Source organism: Rousettus aegyptiacus, unplaced genomic scaffold (assembly GCF_014176215.1).
Source record: "Rousettus aegyptiacus isolate mRouAeg1 unplaced genomic scaffold, mRouAeg1.p scaffold_m13_p_9, whole genome shotgun sequence".
NCBI classification, from domain to species: domain Eukaryota; kingdom Metazoa; phylum Chordata; class Mammalia; order Chiroptera; family Pteropodidae; genus Rousettus; species Rousettus aegyptiacus.
In genome coordinates this window covers 23,300,474-23,321,934 of record NW_023416312.1, presented here as the reverse complement: position 1 = coordinate 23,321,934, position 21,461 = coordinate 23,300,474, and the positions used below count along the sequence as shown (strand labels likewise).

The following is a 21,461-nucleotide window of genomic DNA, read 5'->3' as shown; positions in this document are numbered from 1 at the left end:
CCACATAACTATGGCAGAGCTGGATTTGAACTGAGGTCTGCTGGTCCCAAAGCCTGTCTTTAGTTGCTTTGCTCCCCCTGAGCTGTCCCAGCCATGCCTCCTACCTTCTCTGCTCCCCTAATGTCTGCACTCATAGCTTATCATTCTCACCTCATCCCCTCAGACCTGAGTGGCCGGCTGGGATGCCTGCCTTCCTGCCTTGGCCACATCTCACATTTGTCTTCCTGAGCTGCTTCAAGCCATTGTCAGTATAATACTGCCATCCGACCTAGTCCAGCCTGGGGGAACTGACACTTAGGAAAATGCTCAACTGGGTTGGCATTCCTTCCAAGTGTACCTGCATCTCATGGGCGGGACCCAAACACACAACATTTTTCCTTTTCTTTCAGCTTTGACAGTCATCTTCTTTTAGTTCTACAGCACAAACCAGCCATGGACCTACAACATCCCCTCAGGCTTGAGTGCTACCTTAATAAAACAAAAAGACAACACTAACATCATCAGCAGCAAAAACAACACGAGGCCCCAATAGCTACTTGCCTCCTCTCCATCCCAAGCCTCATCCCTCTTCCTGATCTTTCCCTAGCCCTTGGGGACCAAGATGGGGAAATTGCCCTGTAATTACATTTCACATGCACATGCACAGAATCGAAGCATTTCTCTCATCTGGTTATCTTTGGAAACACTGAGAGGGAAGGGGGGTATTAAAGAAATCATACTCCACTTCCATCTTGAAAAAAAAGGCAGAATATTTTGATTCACTACTTTATCTTTAAAGAAACCCAACATGAAAAAGGCAAGGAGAAAAGATCTGTGACTTCATCAGCTTGTTCTCTGAAGTTGTTTCAAGCTATACCATCCCCCAATATGCCCCTTAATTTCCTGTTTTCAATATCTAATGGCAAAGAATATGCAGCAGCCTAGAGCTAAGTGAGCCTGGGGGTCAGCACAGGAAGCTAGCTGGAAAGGAAACTTTTAAGATCCAGCCCGGAATCCGGCCATAACTTAGGAGCACATCTTTTAAATTTGCATTTTATTTTTACCTTAACATTGTGGTCAGTGGCTCTGGATGGCTTGTGTCTCAGAAGAGTCGCTCATTTGAAATACCTTAAATGCAGTTTTGAAACTCATAAAGCTTCAAATTAAAAAAGAAAAGGGAAACGGTAGCATTTTATAACAGGAATTCTTAACAACCTCTTTCTTTCAAGATGCTCCAAATGCCTCCAAGGCATTTTTTGTGTCAGCTCTTGCTGCCTCCCACAGTGGAGGCCAAGGAACTGGTACCATCTGAATCATTTTATGGAGAGAAAAACGAAGACACCCACATGTTCCTACTTACATGGCACAACATTGTGACAGGTGTTTTCACAAGTCCCAACCAGGTGAGGGCAGAATGTGTGTGTGTGTGTGTGTGTGTGTGTGTGTGTGTGTGTAATATGGGTCACAATACTATGTCAAGAGCAAGAAAAAACAACTATCTTTGACTCTAACACATGCCATAGAAGTACATTCCCTGGGATCCCAGTCACTGCTCCATTTCTTTTATCACTAGAAGGTCCTTGGGTCAGTTCTTGTTGGTTGCCATAGTAATACCGGCAGCCAGTTTTGCCTGTCAGGGACTGGCATTCCCCACAGAGGGCATGAAGCAGAGACATCTCCATTTTCCAAGCTCATCTACTATCTGAGGGGCTGAGCACATGGTGTTCCCATGGCACACTAAGCATCATAAGGACACTAAGTTCAGTCTCTCACAGTTCAGCTTCCCTTTCCTGGTTCTTGTTGTTGTTAATTCCCAAAGGCCAGAGGCCTGAACACATGGGTGTGGATCTTGGACCTGCTGCTGAGAGGTGCCCCTCTCTGGTGTGGGTCTGGAGCCCAAGTTTGAGGTCTCCTGCCTACAAAGCTGATCTGGGCAGGTGCTGCCTATTTGGGGGGCAGTATGAGTCCTGCTGTCAGAGTCTTACCCATATTTACTTAAATGAAAGTTACCCAAATTTCAACCACTACCTCTTTCATTCTTTTGCCTCAGGGCTTTCCCAAGCCTAGACATGTACTTTGCCTGCTACAGTTGAGGGTCAGAAGTACCAAAGAATTAACATTTCTCCCAGAGCAACCCTTAACCATTGACAGATAGGACCGAGTGTACAAATGCCCCAGCTCCCTGCTCTTAGGTAGGAGAATTCTGAGACATGTTCTCTACACAGAGTCGCAGTGTCTCACTAGTGGCAACTGACTTGATGATGCTCACTTTGCCCGCTAGTATGTTCTGGGATAATTTGTCAAGCAAATTGATTGTTCTTGAATTTGATATCAGTTTTGCTTTTAGAGACCCAAACTGAGTCAGGGGTACAGCTTCTCTGTCACCCAAGCCAGTAATGGGGCTGTCACTTCTAAGCTGAAGACTAAGATTTCTAAAAACTCTTGATGCCCAGGGGCTAAGCCTGGTGGCTTCTATGATCACTTCCTAGATCTTTTCCATTTCTCTTTTCATAATTGCCCAATTCTCATTGTCCTACCTCCCTGCTCCCAATCCTTAGTTATAAGGTACTGGAGGTCTAATACAATGGACTCATTTAATATTTTACAGATGACAAAATTAAGGTTAGGGGGGTTAGAAATGTGCCCAAATTCACTTGATTTGTTAGTGGAAGGAAAAACAGGAACCCCAACCCAAGCGTCTGAATTTAAGGTCCAAGGTACTTTCCAGGTACAACTGTGCACCTGTATACTTGGCTCGTGGGTTTTTATTCCAAACTTATTTCCTTCCTTCCTTCCTTCCTTCCTTCCTTCCTTCCTTCCTTCCTTCCTTCCTTCCTTCCTTCCTTCCTTTTTTTTTGAGGCAACCCTTGGTTGACCTCACAGATCGCAAGGACCTTGTCAGTTTACAATCCCTTATTTTTTAATTTTTATTTTTTATGCCTACAGCACCTGGTCTTTCTAAGTGGTCTCCCATCCAAGTACTAACCAGGCCTGACTCTACTTAGCTTCTGAGATCAGATGGGATCAGGCTTGTTCAGGGTGGCATGCCATAGACTTCCCTCCTTTCTTGTAACAAAGATCTGGTGTTGTGGTGCGATCAAATCCAAGACCCACGGAGCCAAATGAGATGAATTGGCCGGCAACTGACTCTCTACCATGCAGGGTTAGAGGAGATCAGCCCCGAGCTCCCAGAAGAGGCAGTTTATATAGCCACCAGCACATTCCTGAGCAAATCACCACACCCTGGTTAACAGTTGGTGTTAGCATCTCCTTGATCAGATTACCACACCCTGATTAACAGAATCAGAAGTAAATATTTAATACTGGCTTACTGGAAAATTGTCCACCCATAACATTCCCCACTGGTTTTCTAGGGGAATTCAAATCATTGAACAGTAGATCCAGGTCTCATCTAAAGCCATACAAAGACCCCCTCATTTTAGAATAGAGAGAATCAAGATTGTCCAGACTGGACCCTTGACAGTCTTATTTTTAGTGAGTCTTCTGTCTGACGCTGGGTTCATTGTTCTGATGTCTGTGGTGGATATGCAGCCTTTATTCTGGTATGGTGAATCCAATGATGGCGTCCAGCTACCTTGACCACGGTGGGTGTTGTGAGGATGATAGGAAAAGGTCTGTCCCAGCAGGGCTCAAGAGAAGCACACTGTAACTTTCTCACCCAGATCCAATCACCTGGAGTGTGGTTGTGTGTCTGGACTGGATGCTGAGCAGCTGTTCTGGTGGCAGAGACCAGTTGGTGGGTCTCCTGTCATGCGAGAGAGAGAGCTTGCAAAAATTTAAGCAGTGAAAAATTATGAATTTCTGTTAGCTTTTCTTCCCCTAACTTGGGGAAGAGAGGTGAGGGTCTTCCAAACATTATTTCATAAGGTGTGAAGCCTTTACAATAGGGTGTGCACCATACCCTTAAAAGGGCAAAGGGGAGGAGACTCACCCAGTTTTCACCAGTTTCCAGCTTGAACTTAGTTAAGGTTTCTTTCAAGGTCCTATTCATCCTTTCTACCTGTCCTGAACTCTGAGGCCTATAAATGCAATGCAATTTCCAATTGATCCCTAACACCTTTGCTAGAGATTGGCTGGTCTGGGCGATGAACGCTGGGCCATTGTCGGACCCCAGTGTTATGGGCAGGCCAAATCGAGGCACTATTTCTGAGACTAATTTCTTTGCTACTACCTGAGCAGTCTCCTGCTTTGTAGGGAAGGCTTCAGTCCATCCTGAGTTGGTGTCTAGGAACACAAGCAAGTACTTGAATCTGAAGTTTCCCGGGATGACCTCAGTGAAATCCAATTCTCAATGTTCCCCCGGTGCTTGTCCATGAAGTCTCGTCTCTTTTTGTATTTCCTTGAAGGGCCCTGGATTCACTTGTGCACAGATGTGGCACCAGGCTGATATCTGCTTGGCCATTTGTTGCAGCCCCGGAATGTAATAGTCTCTTTGAAATAGTTCAGTTAACTTGGTTCCTCCCAAGTGAGTGCTCTGGTGAACCTGGGTTATAAGGTCTCGGCTCAAGGCCTCAGGTACTACAATGCAGCTGTCCAGGACCCTAACCCACTCAGAAGATTCTAATTTGCCTCCCAGCTTGTTGCATAGTTCAATTTCCCCTGGAGTGTAGGTAGGGGTGTCCATTAGCACTCTGGGTGGTAGGTTAGGCAGAATGTCAATTGGCCCCACTGGTTTTTGGGCAGTCTCTTTTGCTGTCTCAGAGCTTGAGTTCTGGTGCCCTGGGCAATGGATGATTGCCACTTTCTTTGGCAGCCAAATTGTCTCAAGAAGGGCGAGTATTTCCTCTTTATTAATGCCCCGTGTACGTGTGCCGTGGCAAAGACATGCCTGCTGTCCGTGTAGATGTTAACAGTCTTGTTTGTACCCCACCACAGAGCTTGAGTCACTGCTACTAGTTCAGCCCTCTGAGCTGAAGTGCCATGGCTTAGGGCTTGTGCCCAGATGACAGTCTCAGTGGTAACCATTGCAGCCCCGGCATATCTGACTCCTTCTGAGACGAAGCTACTCTCATCTGTAAATAGAGTAGTGTCTGGATTTGGCCAAGGGCTGTCTTTCAGGTCCAGTCTGGTGCAGGTGACGTTCTCTAGGACCTCAAGGCGGTCATGCAAGGATTGGCATTGTCAGGCAGTAGGGTAGCTGGGTTGAGTGCTGTAGTTTTCAGGAATTATATGTGAAGCGGGTTGAGAAGCATGACCTGATACTGGGTGATCCGAGTGTTGGAAATCCACCGGTCCAGTGGGCTGTGAAGAACTGTGTGTGGGGCGATAATCTGGAGGGTCTGCCCTAGTGTCAAATTTAGGGCTTCCTTAGAGAGGATTGCAGTGGCAGCAATTGCCCTCAAACAGTCAGGCCATCTTGCTGCCACATAGTCCAGTCTCTTGGAGAGGTATGCAACTGGTCACTTCCAGGGCCCTAGGGTCTGTGTCAGGACCCCTTTAAAGTTATCCTGGGCTCCCGGGGGCTCATAATGTAAGAGCCCTGACCTCCTCATTCTGCATCCTTGAAAAGGACGAGGGGGGCCTTCTTCTGGGGGTCTTGTCCTTTTTCAGGGCACTCATTCTTCCAATGTCACTTTTTCTTGTAATATGCACACTGGTCCTTTTCTAATACGACTCTTCTGGGTCTATTGTCCACCCTGGGTGTCTGTTCTTGGCCTCTGCCTTTTCCTGGTGGTCCCTTTGGCTGGGCTTCTTGCATGGTTGTAAACAGGACCTTGGTCATCCTCTTAGTCTGTGCTATATCTACCTCATTTCTATTGTTGAATACTCATTGGGCTATCTTGACCAGCTCAGATAGGTTCTTTCCTTCAAACCCTTCCATCTTCTGCAATTTCTTTCTAATATCTGGGGCCAACTAACTGACAAAGGCTAAATTCACAGCCTTCCTATTATTACGGTCCTCCAGGCCAATAGGGGTATATAACCAGTACGAATCTAAGAGTCGTTCCAGGAACGCCGCCGGCGACTTATCCTTAGTTTGGATGACCTCGCTTACCTTAGATAAGTTAGTGGGTCATCGGCCGTCAGACCAGAGGCCCTGGAGCAGAAGCTGACGATACCGTTGGAGAGCCTCCTTACCTTGGTCGGTATTGGGGTCCCAAGGCGGACAGGTGTTCGGGAGAACATGTTGGATGTGGGTCGGGTCAGTGGAAGGCTGCCCACTGGGCTCTGATACCACTTTCGCAGCCTCCCTCAGGATCTGCTCCTGCTCCTCTGAGGTAAACAGGACCTGGAGGAGTAGCTGACAGTAGTCCCAGGTCGGCTGGTGGGTAAAGAAAATAGTCTCTAGGAGAGAGGTTAATCCCTGGGGTTTCTCTGAGAATGAGAGGTTCTGGTGTTTCCAATTGTACAGATGGCTGGTGGAGAAAGGGACATAGACCATGAATGGCCTCCGAGTTTCTCCACCAACTAGGGGAGCCAATTGCTGGAGAGGGGCCAGGACTGCTGCCCGGTTTGATGAGTACACAACCCCAGTGCGGGTATGGGGAGGACTCAGGAGGGGTTCTGCCTCCCTGTTAGATGGAGATAGGACCAGGTCTTAAGGGGCGTAAGGGGGAAGACTAGTGATCTCAGGGTCCTCAGGGGGTGCCTGTAAGACAGGGTAAAGAGGGTTAGGCCTTTTTGTCCGGACGGTTTCTCTTTTTGCTCCTTTGGTGTAGAGAGAAGGACAGACTTGGAAGTCGTCTTTGATTCTTTTCCGCTGTGGCAGTCCTTCAGATACTTGGGGGCATCAGAAACAATATCGATCCACCCATCAATATATGGAGCCTGATCAGGGTGGCCAAGATTTCTGTAAATAATATTCCGCACCAGAAAGGCTATTTGCAGGTTGAGTGACCCTTCCAATGGCCACCCTGTTCCAAATGTGGGCCAATCTAACTGGCAGAACCTCTGAAGGTCAAAGGGAGTAACACTGGCTCCGTAGGCATGGGCTCGTCTCCTGAAATCCTTAAAATGATTAAGGAGGCATTGAAGGGGGTAGGATGATTCGAGGAAGAAGCTTGACTCATGTTAATAAAGACAGGCAAGACCCCCACGAAAGCCAAATAAGCCAGGGCTAGGATCAGCTACTGACCTAGGGTCCAATTGGACGGGGCCACGGAGGCCAGATCTAAGAAAAGAATTAAAATACCACACATCGATATATGGAGTATGCTTATGAAAGCCAAGGCAATAAGAAGGTAACAGTGCATTTTAACCAGTCTGGGCCGACAAACACAATACAGACAGACAAAACAGACTACAAGTAACACAAAATGCTAGCATATCAGGCAGGTACTGGGTCAGGATCTGACGTCTCAGACCTGACCGTACTCGGGAAGTTGTGCCGCGTCCAGCCTTCCACTAGTTCTTAGGGCCCACAGACAGGAACAGGTCTAAGTGGAGGCTTAGATGAACTCTAGGGCTTACCGGCAGACAGGTCTAAGCTAAAACTTAGATGTACCCTAAAGCTCACAGACAGACAGATACTCAGAAACCTGAATACCTGTAGTACCAGAAGTCAAGTCTGACGTCTCAGACCTTGACCGAACTAGGGAAGTATTGCTGCTTCCAGCCTTCCACTAGTTCCCCAACAGATATCCAGAAACTTGGATACCTGTAGTGCAGTCTGACTCACCGGTGAAGCTGCTCCAGATGACTTGTGCCCAATTGTTACAGAATTGTACCTTTTGTCCACCTGCCCTCCTGGGCGAGTCCACCTGGCGTCTGGGGCTGAGGAACGTCTCTCGGTGGCCGCCCCTAAACAGGGCAGGTCCTCGCCCAAGGCGGCCAGGGTCGTGGGTCTTAGAAGATCTCCCCGTTGGAGATATCTCGCCGGGGCCTCCAAACGTTGTGGTGCGATCAAATCTAAGACCCACGGAGCCAATTGAGATGAATCGTGAGCCTTTATTAGCCGGCTGGCGACTGACTCTCTACCACGCAGGGTTAGAGGAGATCAGCCCCAGGCTCCCAGAAGAGGCAGTTTATATAGCCACCAGCACATCTCTGAGCAGATCACCACACCCTGGTTAACAGTTGGCCATTAGTACATCCTTCATAAGATTACCCTGGTTAACAGCATCTCCTTGATCAGGTTACCACACCCTGGTTAACAGTATCAAAAGTAAATACTTAATGCTAGCTTACTGGAAAATTGTTCACCCATAACACCGGGTCCCAAATGTAGTAACTGCAAGGGGGACAGCCAAGATTTATCACTTAATCAATGGATGGGAACTGCACTCCCTCCTTGAGCCAGAAATGTTTGTAGATCAGTATTTCTGGTGACCGGACTCCAGTAGGATGATCACAAAGATCTAAGAACCTGTATCTTTTAAGATGGAGAGAAGAGATCACATGGATAGGGCTTAGCCGTTAGCATGACAGAGGATCTAGGAGGCGTCAGGAACACCACCTGACCAAGGATAAGGTCTTTGCATTGTGTTCAACCTTGTCCTAGAATGTTGTTCCTTCCAGTGTCCACATGGCTCAGCCCCTCACTTGCTTTGGGAATTTTCTCAAATGTCACCCTCAGAGAGACCTTCCCTGATCACTGTCTAAAATAGAATCTCCTGTCTATAACGTCTTTGCCCTGTTTTATTTTCCTCCAGACGTTAGTCATTACTTGATGTTGTGTAACATGTTTACTTACTGCCTTCCATTTTACCCCCACCAATAGAATGTGAGCTGCATGAGGACAGAGATCTTTTTTCCTGTTCTTCCGGCTTCTCTATTCCCAACACCTAGAATAGTCCCAGTGCATTCTAGAAGCTCAATAAATACTTGTTGAGATGAATTAATGAATCACTGAAAGGAAACAGACTTGGACATGTTTGTTACTTTGGGCTAGGTAATACATTCAGTCAGGTGGGGCAGAGGTAGGAGGGGCTCCAAGCCAGCATGAGTCCATGGCCTCTGGCTCATTTTCTACCCTGTGCTGGGCTCATTGAATCTCCAAATAAAACAGGACTCATAAAGCAGAAAACAAAGAGAAGAGAGATGGATTCTCAGTGGAGACAGTACATCTTCCCTTCCCTCCCTCTCTCTCTTTCTGCTCCCTACCTCTGTCTTATCCCAATGAGCTCCTTAGGAAGAAAGCTCTCCTGCTCCACCCCCACTATGGTCTCTCTCCAAAAACTGCACTCTGAAAACTTCGATGCACAATCAACCAATTGTTAAGTCCCCGACAATACCTCATCAGTGAGCACAGCACTATAATTAAAAGTAAATCCAGCTCGAGCTCTTTAAAATAGGATCTAATTTAATTGGCGTGTTTAATCTATCACTGTCACTCCACCCTAACTAGAGGAGAATGTCATCACAGCTGTAGGTGGTGAGATACTTAAGCTGCCCTTGGGCAGGGTTTCCCCACTGCTCCAGGCCTTGTGAACAGCTGGAAACAGGCAGGCAAAGGCATGCCTGGAAATGGGAGAGTCCACAAAAGCTGAGGACCACAAGGACACTGGAACTTGAGTGTGGCTGCTGAATCTCTCTGTCCCAACATCTAGCCACACTCCTATGATAGGCCTCGGGAGGGGCTCTGGGTAGGGGCCTCTCCTTGCCAGTACATCTCCCCAGAAACAAATGTCAGTGCATTTTATGGAGAAACCCAGAGAAATAAGCTCACATTCAAAAGAGTGGCATTTAGGGCATAAGCTGTCTGCCAGGAATCACTGTGCCTCTACATTGTATTTACTTTGTGTCAGCATTAATTCCTGACACAACTCAGGAAAAAAAATCTTATGTTTTTAGAGTAACATAACACAAAAGACATTAATTGAGCAGTCATAGTTTTGTGGTTAAGAATATTGGCTTAAAAGCATATAGAGATGGGTTGTAATTCTGGATAGACTATTTACTAACTTGTGAATTTTAGAATGTTTTTGAGTCCTCTTAGTCTCCTTATCTATGAAGTGGGGGTAATAATATCTACATGATATTTCTATGCTGAAGTTCAAGTGTCATGCTTTGGGACAGCAGAAGCTATTGGTGCCGTACCCACATGCCTGTGTCTCACTCTGAAGGGTAACTGCAATCATCTCCCATTCAGCTTGTGGCTTCCTGTATTTTTCTGCTTGAGTGCTCTTTGGCTCTGGAGGATCCCTCCACCAGTGAGGGATGAGAGTAAATGAATAGAAACCTCAGCTTTCACACCCAAGCACGCTCCGCATAATCTTTCAGAGGCCTCCAGAGGCTCTGAGCCCTGGATGCCCACCTGGGTAATACACTCATTTGCTTACTCCTTTATGGGCTTTCCTCCCTTCCTTCTCACTGCTCCACTCCCTTACAGTGCCTATTAGATCACCTCTCAAATAAATTAATGCACCTAATCCTTGTCTCAGTGTCTGCTTGGGGAAAATTCAAGCTCAGACATTGTTTCGTGACTCAAGTGTTTAATATATGGTACCATGTTACTCTTCTAGTTTCTGGATATTTGAAATTCAATTGTGGATCTCTATGTGCACATTTTGTGTCTGTCTATTTAAAAAATTCCCTTGGAGCCCTCCAGGAAGGAATCGTTTCTCTGTGACTCATGGCATTCTTATGCTCTGTGGACCTAGAAAGGACTTTTGGGTCAATATTCTCGACATCTTTGAAGACTCCTTGTACCCCATACAAAAATTGACTTAGGGAGAAGTAGGTCACAACAACTTTATGTAAGTGTTGGGAGACATTTTGAGTTGAATTGTGTTTCCCTAAAAGATATATCCTAACCTCCAGTACCTTGGAATGTGATCTTATTTGGAAATAGGGTCTTTACACATGGTTAAGAAAGATGAGGTCATTGATGTGGGCCCCAATCCAATATGAATGGTATCCTTATAAAATAAGAAATTTGGACACAGCGATAGACACACGTGAAGTTTGGAGTTATGCTGCCACAGATAAGGAACCATCAGAAGCTAAGAGAGGGGAATGGAACAACAGATCCTTCCCTTGTGCCTGCAGAAGGATCATGTCACTGCCACATCTTGATTTTGGACTTCTAGCTTCTAGAGCTGTGAGACAATGCCTTCTTGTTGTTTAAGCCACTCGGTTTGTGACACTTTGTTATGGCAGCCCATCAGACTAATACAAAAGGGTTATCTTTGTGTGCTCCCTGTATGTATGGCAGTAGACATTGTGTGTATAGCATATGGGTTTCCATGAAGCTGGCTTCTTGCTGTGTGATCCTACAAACTCCTGGATAAGATCTGTCTTTGGTACTTGCAGCCCAGGATAAGTTCTTTTCCAGAGTTTTCTTATACTCTCTTTTCTTAGCTTTTTGTCCCCAGGGTTGTGCTGTCTACCTTCCTCTCCCATTGCCCTGTAGTTACCAAGGTTCCAACATGGCTTCATGGAGATCTATGGTGGCTCCTCCCCACAAACTTTTTTTTTATGCCAAGATTCATTCTGGCTTTGCCTTTACTAGCCATCAATACTCCATTTAATAATGAAGCTAAATCCTTAGACCCCTCGGAAGTATGTGCGTATTAGAAGGAGACTGGAACCCAAGAAATAATCCTCTAAAAGCAGGTATTTCAGCCTGGTGTCCTCATATCACTCACCACTTCCACCAGAGTAACTCCTCAAACCTCATGATCTCATCACTGAGCTCACCTGCTGTCAGCTCTGGCCTGGCCAATTGTAGGGACTTCCTGAGATGGATATCCTGTTTACCTCTTCATACCTACCCTTTGGGCTTCTCCCTGCCCTGAGCCCCAAAAGGCTGGCCCCTGTGGGATGCATCAAATGGGAAGTCCTGTAATCTGGCTTCTGGTTGGGTTTGGCCAGTGGCCATCTCTGGCAAGAGCTACAAGTGTAGAGAGGTGGAAAGGTTAGAGAATGAGTTCCCCTGGCTCCCTCCTCTTTCTCTCCAGGGTAATGTTGGCCTTTGTTGCTTTCCTTTACCCAAGTCCACAGTTCCTGTCCAGTGGCCCTCTTCTGTAGCTAGGTGACTCTCTGGTATCTGGGAACTTTTCCATTCTTTTTGAGGATGCCATCTGTTTCCTGCCCAGAGTCTGACTGGCATGTCTCCTAATCATTGTCTTTGGGCACCAATTTCACCTGTCACCATTCAACCCATCCTCTAAGTTGCTCTCTGAGTGAGCTTTCTAAAGCTCAAAACAAGTTACTATTGAAACACTGGTGGGCCCCCATTGCATTTTGGGGGCTGCAATGCTAATGCCTCATTCTGGTATATTCAACTTCCTGCACAATCTGGCCTCTGCCTACATTCTGGCCAGATTCCTTACTGCTCCCTATAGAGCAACCAAAGTTTTGACCACACCAGGCAGCCTGTCTCTTACACGCTTTGCACACTTGGGAATTGCTGCCTGTGCTTCCTGAAGTTTATCACTCCTCATTCTATGCCAGAAGAACATGCATCCTTCAGTATTGGCTCAAATATCATGTGCTCCTGGAAGACATCACTGATCTTCCACCTCTCCAGGGTGAATTACATGCTACCATGTGGTTTGTATAGATCTCTAAGCCAGGGCTTGTCCATCCCAACAGCTAATGATTAGATTGTTGGTCCACTTGTCTTTCCAATAGGTGATGAGTTCTTTAAGAGTAGAGGTATTATACTTAATTTCATCTCTCCATCTGGAGCACACCTCTTTAATGTCCTGCTCTGTATCACCTTGGCACATATCACCTTGACCCACCTGAGTTACCCACAACCACAATGGGAAACTTCAAATCATACTGAAGACTTCCTACCCAAAGAGCCTGCCTCTCTCAGCTTCCAGGTCTCAGGGTTTCCCTAAGCACCTAAGGAATTAGCTCTGCTGCAAGTAGGTACAAGCCTGAAGTGTAGGGGAGTTAATACCCTTGGGGCCAAAGGAGTGAAGGGCCCTAGGGATGACAGTTGGTGGATTGGTGCCTCAGGCTTTCTGGCCTCTGGAGAGAGGATTCCCAGCAGATTCTACGTGGTGCCTCAGAGAGTCCTCAGGGAGACTACAGTTACTCACAGCAGTAACTTGCTCATTAAAGTACCAGTCATTGACTTTTCCTCCTTTCCTGTCTCATTTTTCTTCCCTCACTTGTGCCTCCTAGGTATTTTCCTGAATAAACTATCTGCCTCTTAGACCTTATTTTGGGTCTGCTTTTGGGAGAACCCAAACTAAGATAGGAACCTCAACAGCCACACAGTGCTCTGCACATAGTAGGTGCCCAATTAATGTCATAGGAGTGAGTAATCAACACAGGATCCAGTAGCCCAATTTGACCACATGGGGATCATGTTGATATTCAAAAACTGTGTTGTTTGAGTAGTTAGGTGTCTTCTGGCTGGGAAGATGCCACCTACATCTATGGGGGCAGCCCAGACCTTCTCCCAAGTGATCTGCCTGCTGGAGAGACTAGTGCAGACAGGCAATTCTGATTATGTATGCAAATGCAGGTCTGGCTTTGCAGCTTATGTGAGAGCCACATAGCTCAGCTAAGCCACCCTGGAGAAAGACTGTTACAAAGAATACTAAAGAACATCCAAGTGGAAAGAATGAAACATACATGGGTTTTCTTTTTTAAAAAATGGAAATCAAATTGTACTTTCTTCTTTGACTTTCTCATAAGTCAGCAGCCCCCAAATAAGCCCTAAAAAGCAAAAGAAGACTTTATTCAGATTTCTAACCTGGATTTAGAGCAACCATCACCTTTATTAGAGTGAACTTCACAGAATATTATGTATCTATTCCCAGACATGAGCCTCAAGGGAATGAGTGAGATAGGAGCAGGTCAGGGGGGTCTTGGTCTCATCTCTATATTCACAGAGTGCATGTGAAGTCCAGGCATGGTAGAGATAAGAAGACCAAAGACTTGGAAATGAAGACAACAGGAGCAAGGAATGGCATTACAGGGAGTAAGAACAACAAATGTGTAAAATCATGGTGTAGTTGGAGGAACCACAATTCACCTGACTACTGTGTGAGGTATAAGTGATGGAAAAAAGAAGCGGGAAGCAAACAAGGGATTAATCATAAAAGCCCTGTGTGTCTTGCCAAGGAACGTGGGTCCCTGAAGGTGAAAAGAAGAGGCTTGTCTGAACATTACTGCAACAGTCCACTTGAGTGCAGAAACAAAAGAGGCAGCACATGGGTAAAATTCGCAGAGAAGGATTTAAGAGGGTTGAAGAATGTAAACTGAAAAGGACTGGATGGAGACAGTGTGGAAAAATCATGAGTGTTTGACTCTAAGTTTTTTACTTTGAAAGACCAGATGGAAAGGGAGGCCCTTTACTCTGTCAGTGTATCACCGGACATAAATGAAAGAGGCTGTTTTGGTTGTGGCAGTGGTGGTGGTGGTAGTGGTGGTGGTGGTGGTGATAGATGAGCTCATTTGAGATCTAATGGATTTGAAGTACAGGTGGGCACCTCCAGATGAAGATGTCCTATTGACAGTTGGCTGGATGGTCTCAGAAGGGACGTGGATTTTGTAATCATCAGCACGTAGATGGTAATTGAAGCCATGTGAGCAGATGAATTCATTCAAGGTAAGTGAGCTGAGGAAGAAATAAAGAAGGCTGAAGAGAAATTCCAGGAAGAATAAACATCAAAGGAGTGGGCTACATAAGGGGAGACAGCACAGGAGATGGCGGAATAGTCAAAGATGTCAGAGGAGAATGGGAGATGATGTAAGGGAAATCAAGAGAGGTTCTGTAAATTGTCCAACAGAGTCAAATTCTTCAGAGAAGTCTAGAAAAGTGAAGACAAACAACTAACCTCTGTATTCTCCTGCCTTCTCAGTAAGTTCTTGACTTGGAACTTGAAACTGTATATGCAGCTGTCAATCATTGGGGAGAGGAGGGTTTATTGACCAGTTTATGGGCTACCCAGGCCCTTTGTCTGTTTCCCTTTGAGTCATTTCACAGTTTATCAGCCCTTTAACCAAAGACTGGACAAGGGAAATACACTTTTCCCAATTTTATAATGTAATCTATCAACTCTTTGGAAAGATTTAGCAGAGAAATCATTCCAAATGATTTAGTTTCTTTCTGGTTTTGCTGTTGTCAAATTATCTATGTTTAAGATATATATATATATATATATATACACACACACACACATATATATGGCTTCTATATATATATGGCTTCTATATATACATATATATGGCTTCTACATACACACACACATATATATGTGTGTGTGTGTGTATATATATATGTATGTATATATATATATATATATATATATATATATATATATATACACACACACAGAAGAAAATAGAAATGTATATTCCTCTCTAGGGAAAGGAGAACTTTCCATGTGTTGAAATGATAGAACAAACCAGAAAGCAAAAAGTCCAACCAGTTTAACTTCAAAGTTAAAAATATTTGTTTATGTATAACTCATATATATACACACAATATTTACAAAATATTTGCAATGAAGTTCTTTTTTGCATAGAGATCAGAAAATGGGGAGGAAAGACAAGCACTTGGTTGCTAATATTTCAATAGGTGAAAAGCCTGGGCAAATAATTCTTCAAAGATAAAACATGACTAGTTTATCAACATTTAGAAAAATGTCATGCCTCATTAGTAACAAAATAATTGCAAATTAAAATAATGAGGTGCCATTTCCCTCCAATAAAATAGCCTAAAAACTTACCTAGTGCTGTTGAAGGTGTGGTGAAATTATTGCTGATGACAACGTCAATTAAGGCAACTATGCTGGAAAGGCATTTGGTAAATACAAATTAAGATCTATAAAAATGTGCATATGCCTAAACTCAGCAATTCCATTTCTATCCAAAGGAATCTAGTCTAGGGAAATGATCATAAGCACCATATGCATGAGGAAAACATTATATACTTGGGAATGCAATAGCAGCAGAATCGCAAATACCAAAATCTAAACTTTCAGCTACAAGAGACTTATATAATAAATTGTGGTGCATTTGCCAGATGAAAAATTATGAATTCATTAAAAATGATGGCTAGGAAGACTGGATAGCACCATGGGAAAAAGAACGTCGCATAATGTTAACTGGAAAGAAGAGGGAAATGTACTCAAAGCAGTATATGATAATTACATATTCATACACGCACATAAATTAAAACATATAAAAAAGAAGATAAAAATACACCAAATACCATGTCACCTTGTTGCTTCAGGGATTATTTTTCTTCTTTTCAGAGTTTTCCATATACCATAATGATTATAAGCATGAATTTAGAGGATTGAATAATCTTGGGTTCGAATCCTAATTTTATTGCTACTGTTTCATTTTGAGCAAATTATTTAATCTAAACTTTGTTTCCTCCTCTGTAAATTGAGAATTTTAACATCTATCTCAGAGGAGCGTTATGAGTATTAAATGGAATATGGAAAAAGTGCTTGTCATTGTGCCTAGAAAACAGTAAGCTATCAATAAATGGGAATTTTTATTATTGTAGTTGTTATTATTTAGATAATGCAAAGAACTCTATAATTTCAGAAACTTACTGAACCCCATATGCTGGGAAGTATGCCCTGAATCTGAACAATACCACTTTTTATTTCTTGCCTTCCTTTCCTCACAGACAACCACCAAGAAAGATTGTCAAAGAGTTAATTTTAGAAGAGAAAAAATGTTCACTTTGCTTAATAAATGTGAACATCTTCATTTTTCTGGTTTGTTTTGCTTTCAAGTTGTTTTTATATCAACACCACCTGGGCAGGATGTGCCAGGTGACCAGATTTGAAAATTTCACATGGAAATAACCCTCCCCATTTCACACACTGAGATATCAGATCGCAGGGGCACCAAGGGGCTGGGTCAGCCACCATACCCAGTATTTCTCAGTGTCTCAGCCCTGGGGGCTACTTTACTGTCCTCCACACACTTGAGCCTTTCTCTCTTTGTTGAGTGTTAGCAGCCACCTGGGATTTTGTGGGCCACTCTAGCCAGAAATCCCAATAACATGTATCTTAGAGAACCTGAGTGAAAATGTGTGTGTGTGTTTGTGTGTGTGTGAGTGTGCATGTGTGTGTGCATGTGTATGTGTTTGGGTAGATGGGGACTTCATGAGAAAGGCCAGATAGGAAGTGGGTGAAGGCAAAACCAAAGTGAGTAGTCAAGGATTGCAGCAAATTATATTGGAGACATCTCTAAGGTCAAGATCTGTGTACATGTGAAAGCTGTGAGCTCAGAAATTTCCTTTCCTGGTCACTGTTTTTTGTCCTCTTACTCTTTCACTTCCTTTCTCTAAGTCTCTTGTGTCCACTGGGCCTCTAGGCTCTCCTTTCCCCATTCCTCAGCAAACACTGTTCCCTCTTCCTTATCAGACTAGCTTTGTATTCTACTGTCAATCATTAGCTTGGTGGCCTTATCAGCATCCTCAGTGCCCTCTCCTCTGGTCTTTGCCCCTGAGTACCTGGATCAATCCAAACCTCTGTTTCTCTCTCCCTGATAGCAGTCATTCTGTTGGGGAAAATCTCGCAATCGTATCCAAGAAAAAGATTGCAAACTGATTTTATTCCATTTCAGTGGAACTTTGGATGAAGGGTGGCTCTCTCTTACCCAGCCTAGGATCCTCCATTCTCCCACTACACTACCCTCCCTATCTTCTTCCTTCTATTATTTAAGTCATTTGCTTCCTTTTCTTCCCTCCTTAAGCTCACAATCCTATCTTCAGCTTCTTCATTCTTGTTAGGTGCCCTAATAGCCTAATTCAAAGACAAAAGAGTTGAGGCATAAATTCTCAAGATTCCAACCCCCTTGCCTTCAAACTTTATCTCTTCCTGTTTTTTCTTTGTCTCTGAAAAACATATCCCCTTTATTCTCCAAGAATAACTCATTTTTCCTTGTGCAGAATAGCATCCTCCTCTGTCCTGCTTCTTAGCTACCTGTAGCTAATGTGTAGTGAACAATTCATTCTGTGCCAGCCACAGTTCCAATACTTTACCTTTTTAATATTTATAACAACTATAAAAGCTTTGCTTTATTATTGCTTTCATTTTAAAGGTAGGAAAAATGAAGTGCAAAGAGGAGAAGTAATTTACTTGAGGCCACCCAGTAATGATTGGCCAAGTGGGAATTTGAACCCAGGCTTTTTGGGTCCAGTGCCCATTATCTCAACAACTGCATGATTCTGTCTCTTGGTTCTGTCAGGGAACTTGTTCTATCAATTATCTATTTAATCTTTCAATCTCTACTTCTCTACACATTCAAGTTATCTTTCTTCCTAAAATAAATGTTTGCTTCCCACTCTTCCTCCTCAATGCTCTCTGTATCCTTCCAATACCAAGTTATCTACAAAAATATGCAACATATTGTTTTCACTTTCTGATTACTATTTATTCTGTAGCCCTCTCAGTCTGACTTCTTCCCCCACAACGTCTTTGAAACCTGAAGACTCTGTGGCAGATTATTTTTCCAAGGTGGCCACAACAAAGTCTCCCATGCTTCGGCATGCTCTTCTTATAATGTCACATTGGTACTCCTTTCATCAAGAGATGAGGTCTCTGTTATTTCATCTTGAATCTGAGCAGGCCTGTGACCAAGGCAAAAGTGACTTTTGAGACTAGATTATAAAAGGCAAGACAATTTCCACCAAGTCTTCTTGAAATTGTCACTCTTGGAATCCAGCTACCATGCTGTAACACAGTCCAGCAACCACACAGAGATGCCATGTGGAGGTGCTCTGACTGATTGCTCAACTAAGGTCTTAGTCAACAGCCAGTATCAATCACCAAACATATGACTGAAGATGCTTCCATATTATTCAAGCCCTTGGCCTTTAATTCTTTCTGATAAGTCCCTGACATTGTAGAGCAGAGACAAGCTGTCTCTGCTGAGCCTAGTTCCAAACAGTGAAGAATCATAAAGTGATTGCTGTCGTTTTAAAGCACTGTATTTTGGGCTAATTTGTTATGCTTCAGTAGTAACTGAGATAGACTCCAACAGTTATCAGACCTAATGGTATCTTTGTAGTAGTCATTCTCCAGATTTATCTTTTAGCATTTGACCTGAGCCTTTCCTTCCTCCTCAAATTCCTCTCTTCAATGACTAGAAGAAACTGAGAAGACATGATTAAATGCAAAATAAGATTATGGATTAGATCCTAGCACAGAAAATAAACATTAGTGGAAAAGCTGGTGAACTTGGAATGAAGTCTGTAATGTAGTAATTGTATTCTACTAATGTTGATTTTCTGGTTTTGATAAGTATATTATAGCAATGCAAGTCATTAAAATTATGGAAGTTGGATGAAGGGAATATGAGAAAGTTGAATTATTTTTCCAAATTTTCAATAAGTCAAAATTTTTTTTAAAATAGAAGTTTAATAATAACAAAAGCAGCACACAAAATGATGCAATATTAATGAAAAAAAAAACCTCCCCAAACCTCTCATCTCTTGGCTTCTGAGACTTTACTTTCCTCACTTTCTTTGATTACTCTTTCTCGGTCTTCATTTATAAGTGTTTCCTGTTGCTCACCCTAGAGGCTGATGTTACCCAGCATTCTATTTTGTTTCTCTGCTCTTTCTACATGGCCTTAATGCCCACATCCAAGCCAACTACTCAAAAGTCACCTCCCCTGAGCTCTGGACTGAATATCCACCTGCCACCAGTATTCCAGATCCAGCTGGGTGCTGCTCAGGCAAGACAGCTGATTTCTTCTCTCCTCCTCTAGCTGCACCATCTGGTTCCTCCTGCTTAGGCCCCTATGTGATCAAGTGACCTCACCATCAATTTTGTGCCCCCTGGTAGAAACCTCAGTTCCATTAATGCAAATGAGCTAACCACCTAAATTATTTTCAAATTTTGTCATCTCCTCTTTACTCCCACAGCCAGATCCTTGTCATCTCCTATACAAAATAATATAATCATCTTCCAACTGGTTTTTCTGTCTCTTGTTTCCTCCCTCTGTCTCAGCTTAATGACTATCACCAAAAATTATTCTGAAGCACAAATCATGGTCATGACACTTGGATGACTTTGGCTTTTTGGAGTGAAATTCAACCTCCATAACATGGGATGCAAAGTCTTTCTCAAAAGTGGTCCAAGATAGCTTATTTAACCACTTCTCCTACCTACCTTTTCCCCATTCCCACCATCTTAAGTCTCAGCTACTTACAACCACTCCCCAAACTTGAGAGTGTTTTTAAGCCCCTGCAAGCCTTTGTTCACACTGTTCACTCTGCCTGAAATGACTGGTGAAATCCAAAGTGTCTTCTAGCCCCAACTCAGATGCCCTCTTAACTGGAAATCCTTTTTTGATGCTACCAGAAAGTATTAATCACTAATTACTTCTGATCTTTTTCCTTAGTAAAGTGTTTATCAAATGCTATTGTTTTCATATGTTAAAATGTGAATGTCCAGAAGACCTAAACTGGAAATTACTCACCACCGTATCTCTCAATAAGTGTTGAATGAATAAAGACTTGAACAGATATATAAACGAATGGATGGATGCTGAGATGGTGGCGTGTGGATGGATGAATGGTGTGTCGGTGTTTGAATGGGTGAGTAATTAGGTCGTAGGTAGAACAGGTAGGTAAGTAAGAGATAGGTGGATTGGTGAGTGAATAGCTAGGTGGGTGTTAGATAGACAGAGGGATAGATGGGTTGTGGCTTGTAGATAGATAGTGAGCATGTGATTAGATGGATGGTGAGTAGGTGTATGGATGTAGACTTGGTGGTAAGTGGGTGAAAGGATGGGTGAATGGTGGGTGGGTGAATGAATAGAGCATGGGTGAATGGTGTGTGGGTGGTAAGTAAGTGGATTGAATATGGGAGTGGTTGTAGCACAGTGGATGGATGAAAAATGAGTGGCGAGGGGAGAATGTGTGGATGGAAGGTAGAATTTTGTGTCTATATCAAGAAAATATTAGAAAGAAGTGAAAGAGTTATGTCCTGAGATTATTTGCTTTAGAGTGGGCTTAATGTCAACTCAAGCCCCATCTTGCTAACCTAGTCTCTATACTTGGAGATCTTGGGGAAGGTTCATGTGCTGGTCATCTCTATTTTCCAGAATCTACCACATTTACTTCCTTGTTCAAAGAGGCTTAATCAATATTTAATAGAACACAATTCTTCTCAGACAATATCCTTTCTCTAGCGTCTAAAGATGCAGGGCTTAAAGAAATGTTCTTCATTTGGTTAAAGGATGGGGTCTGGTCTGGCCTTGTTCTTGCTCAGCCCACTACTACCTTGCTCTCCATTTTTCAGCATTGAGCAAAGATCCTCCCTTAATTTCTCTGGGCACAACCTTTGTTATTTGTAAAATGAGTCTTGGATTAAGTTATTTAGTTCAACTTGCTTGACATCTCTTGACTCCAGAATCCTAAGGAGGTAAGTAATGAGAATATGTCCACTATTGTCATCAATTCCACAATATGAATTGGGAACCACACATTTGTTTCTGAGAAGCCCACCAGACAATAAGTAAGTCAAATACTTTTGCTTTGGGTTAAGATTACATCACCCTGGCAGAAATAGCAGTGAACTTCAGATTGTGCTGACCAGCAGCCTTGTTTTATTCATTCTTTATCAAATAAAAATGAG

General features: G+C 43.5%; 1 pseudogene; it reads right to left on the bottom strand.

Moving 5' to 3' along the window:
- Positions 1 to 2,916: 2,916 nt before the first annotated feature.
- On the bottom strand, positions 2,917 to 3,034 carry LOC118608473 (annotated as a pseudogene).
- Positions 3,035 to 21,461: the final 18,427 nt, after the last annotated feature.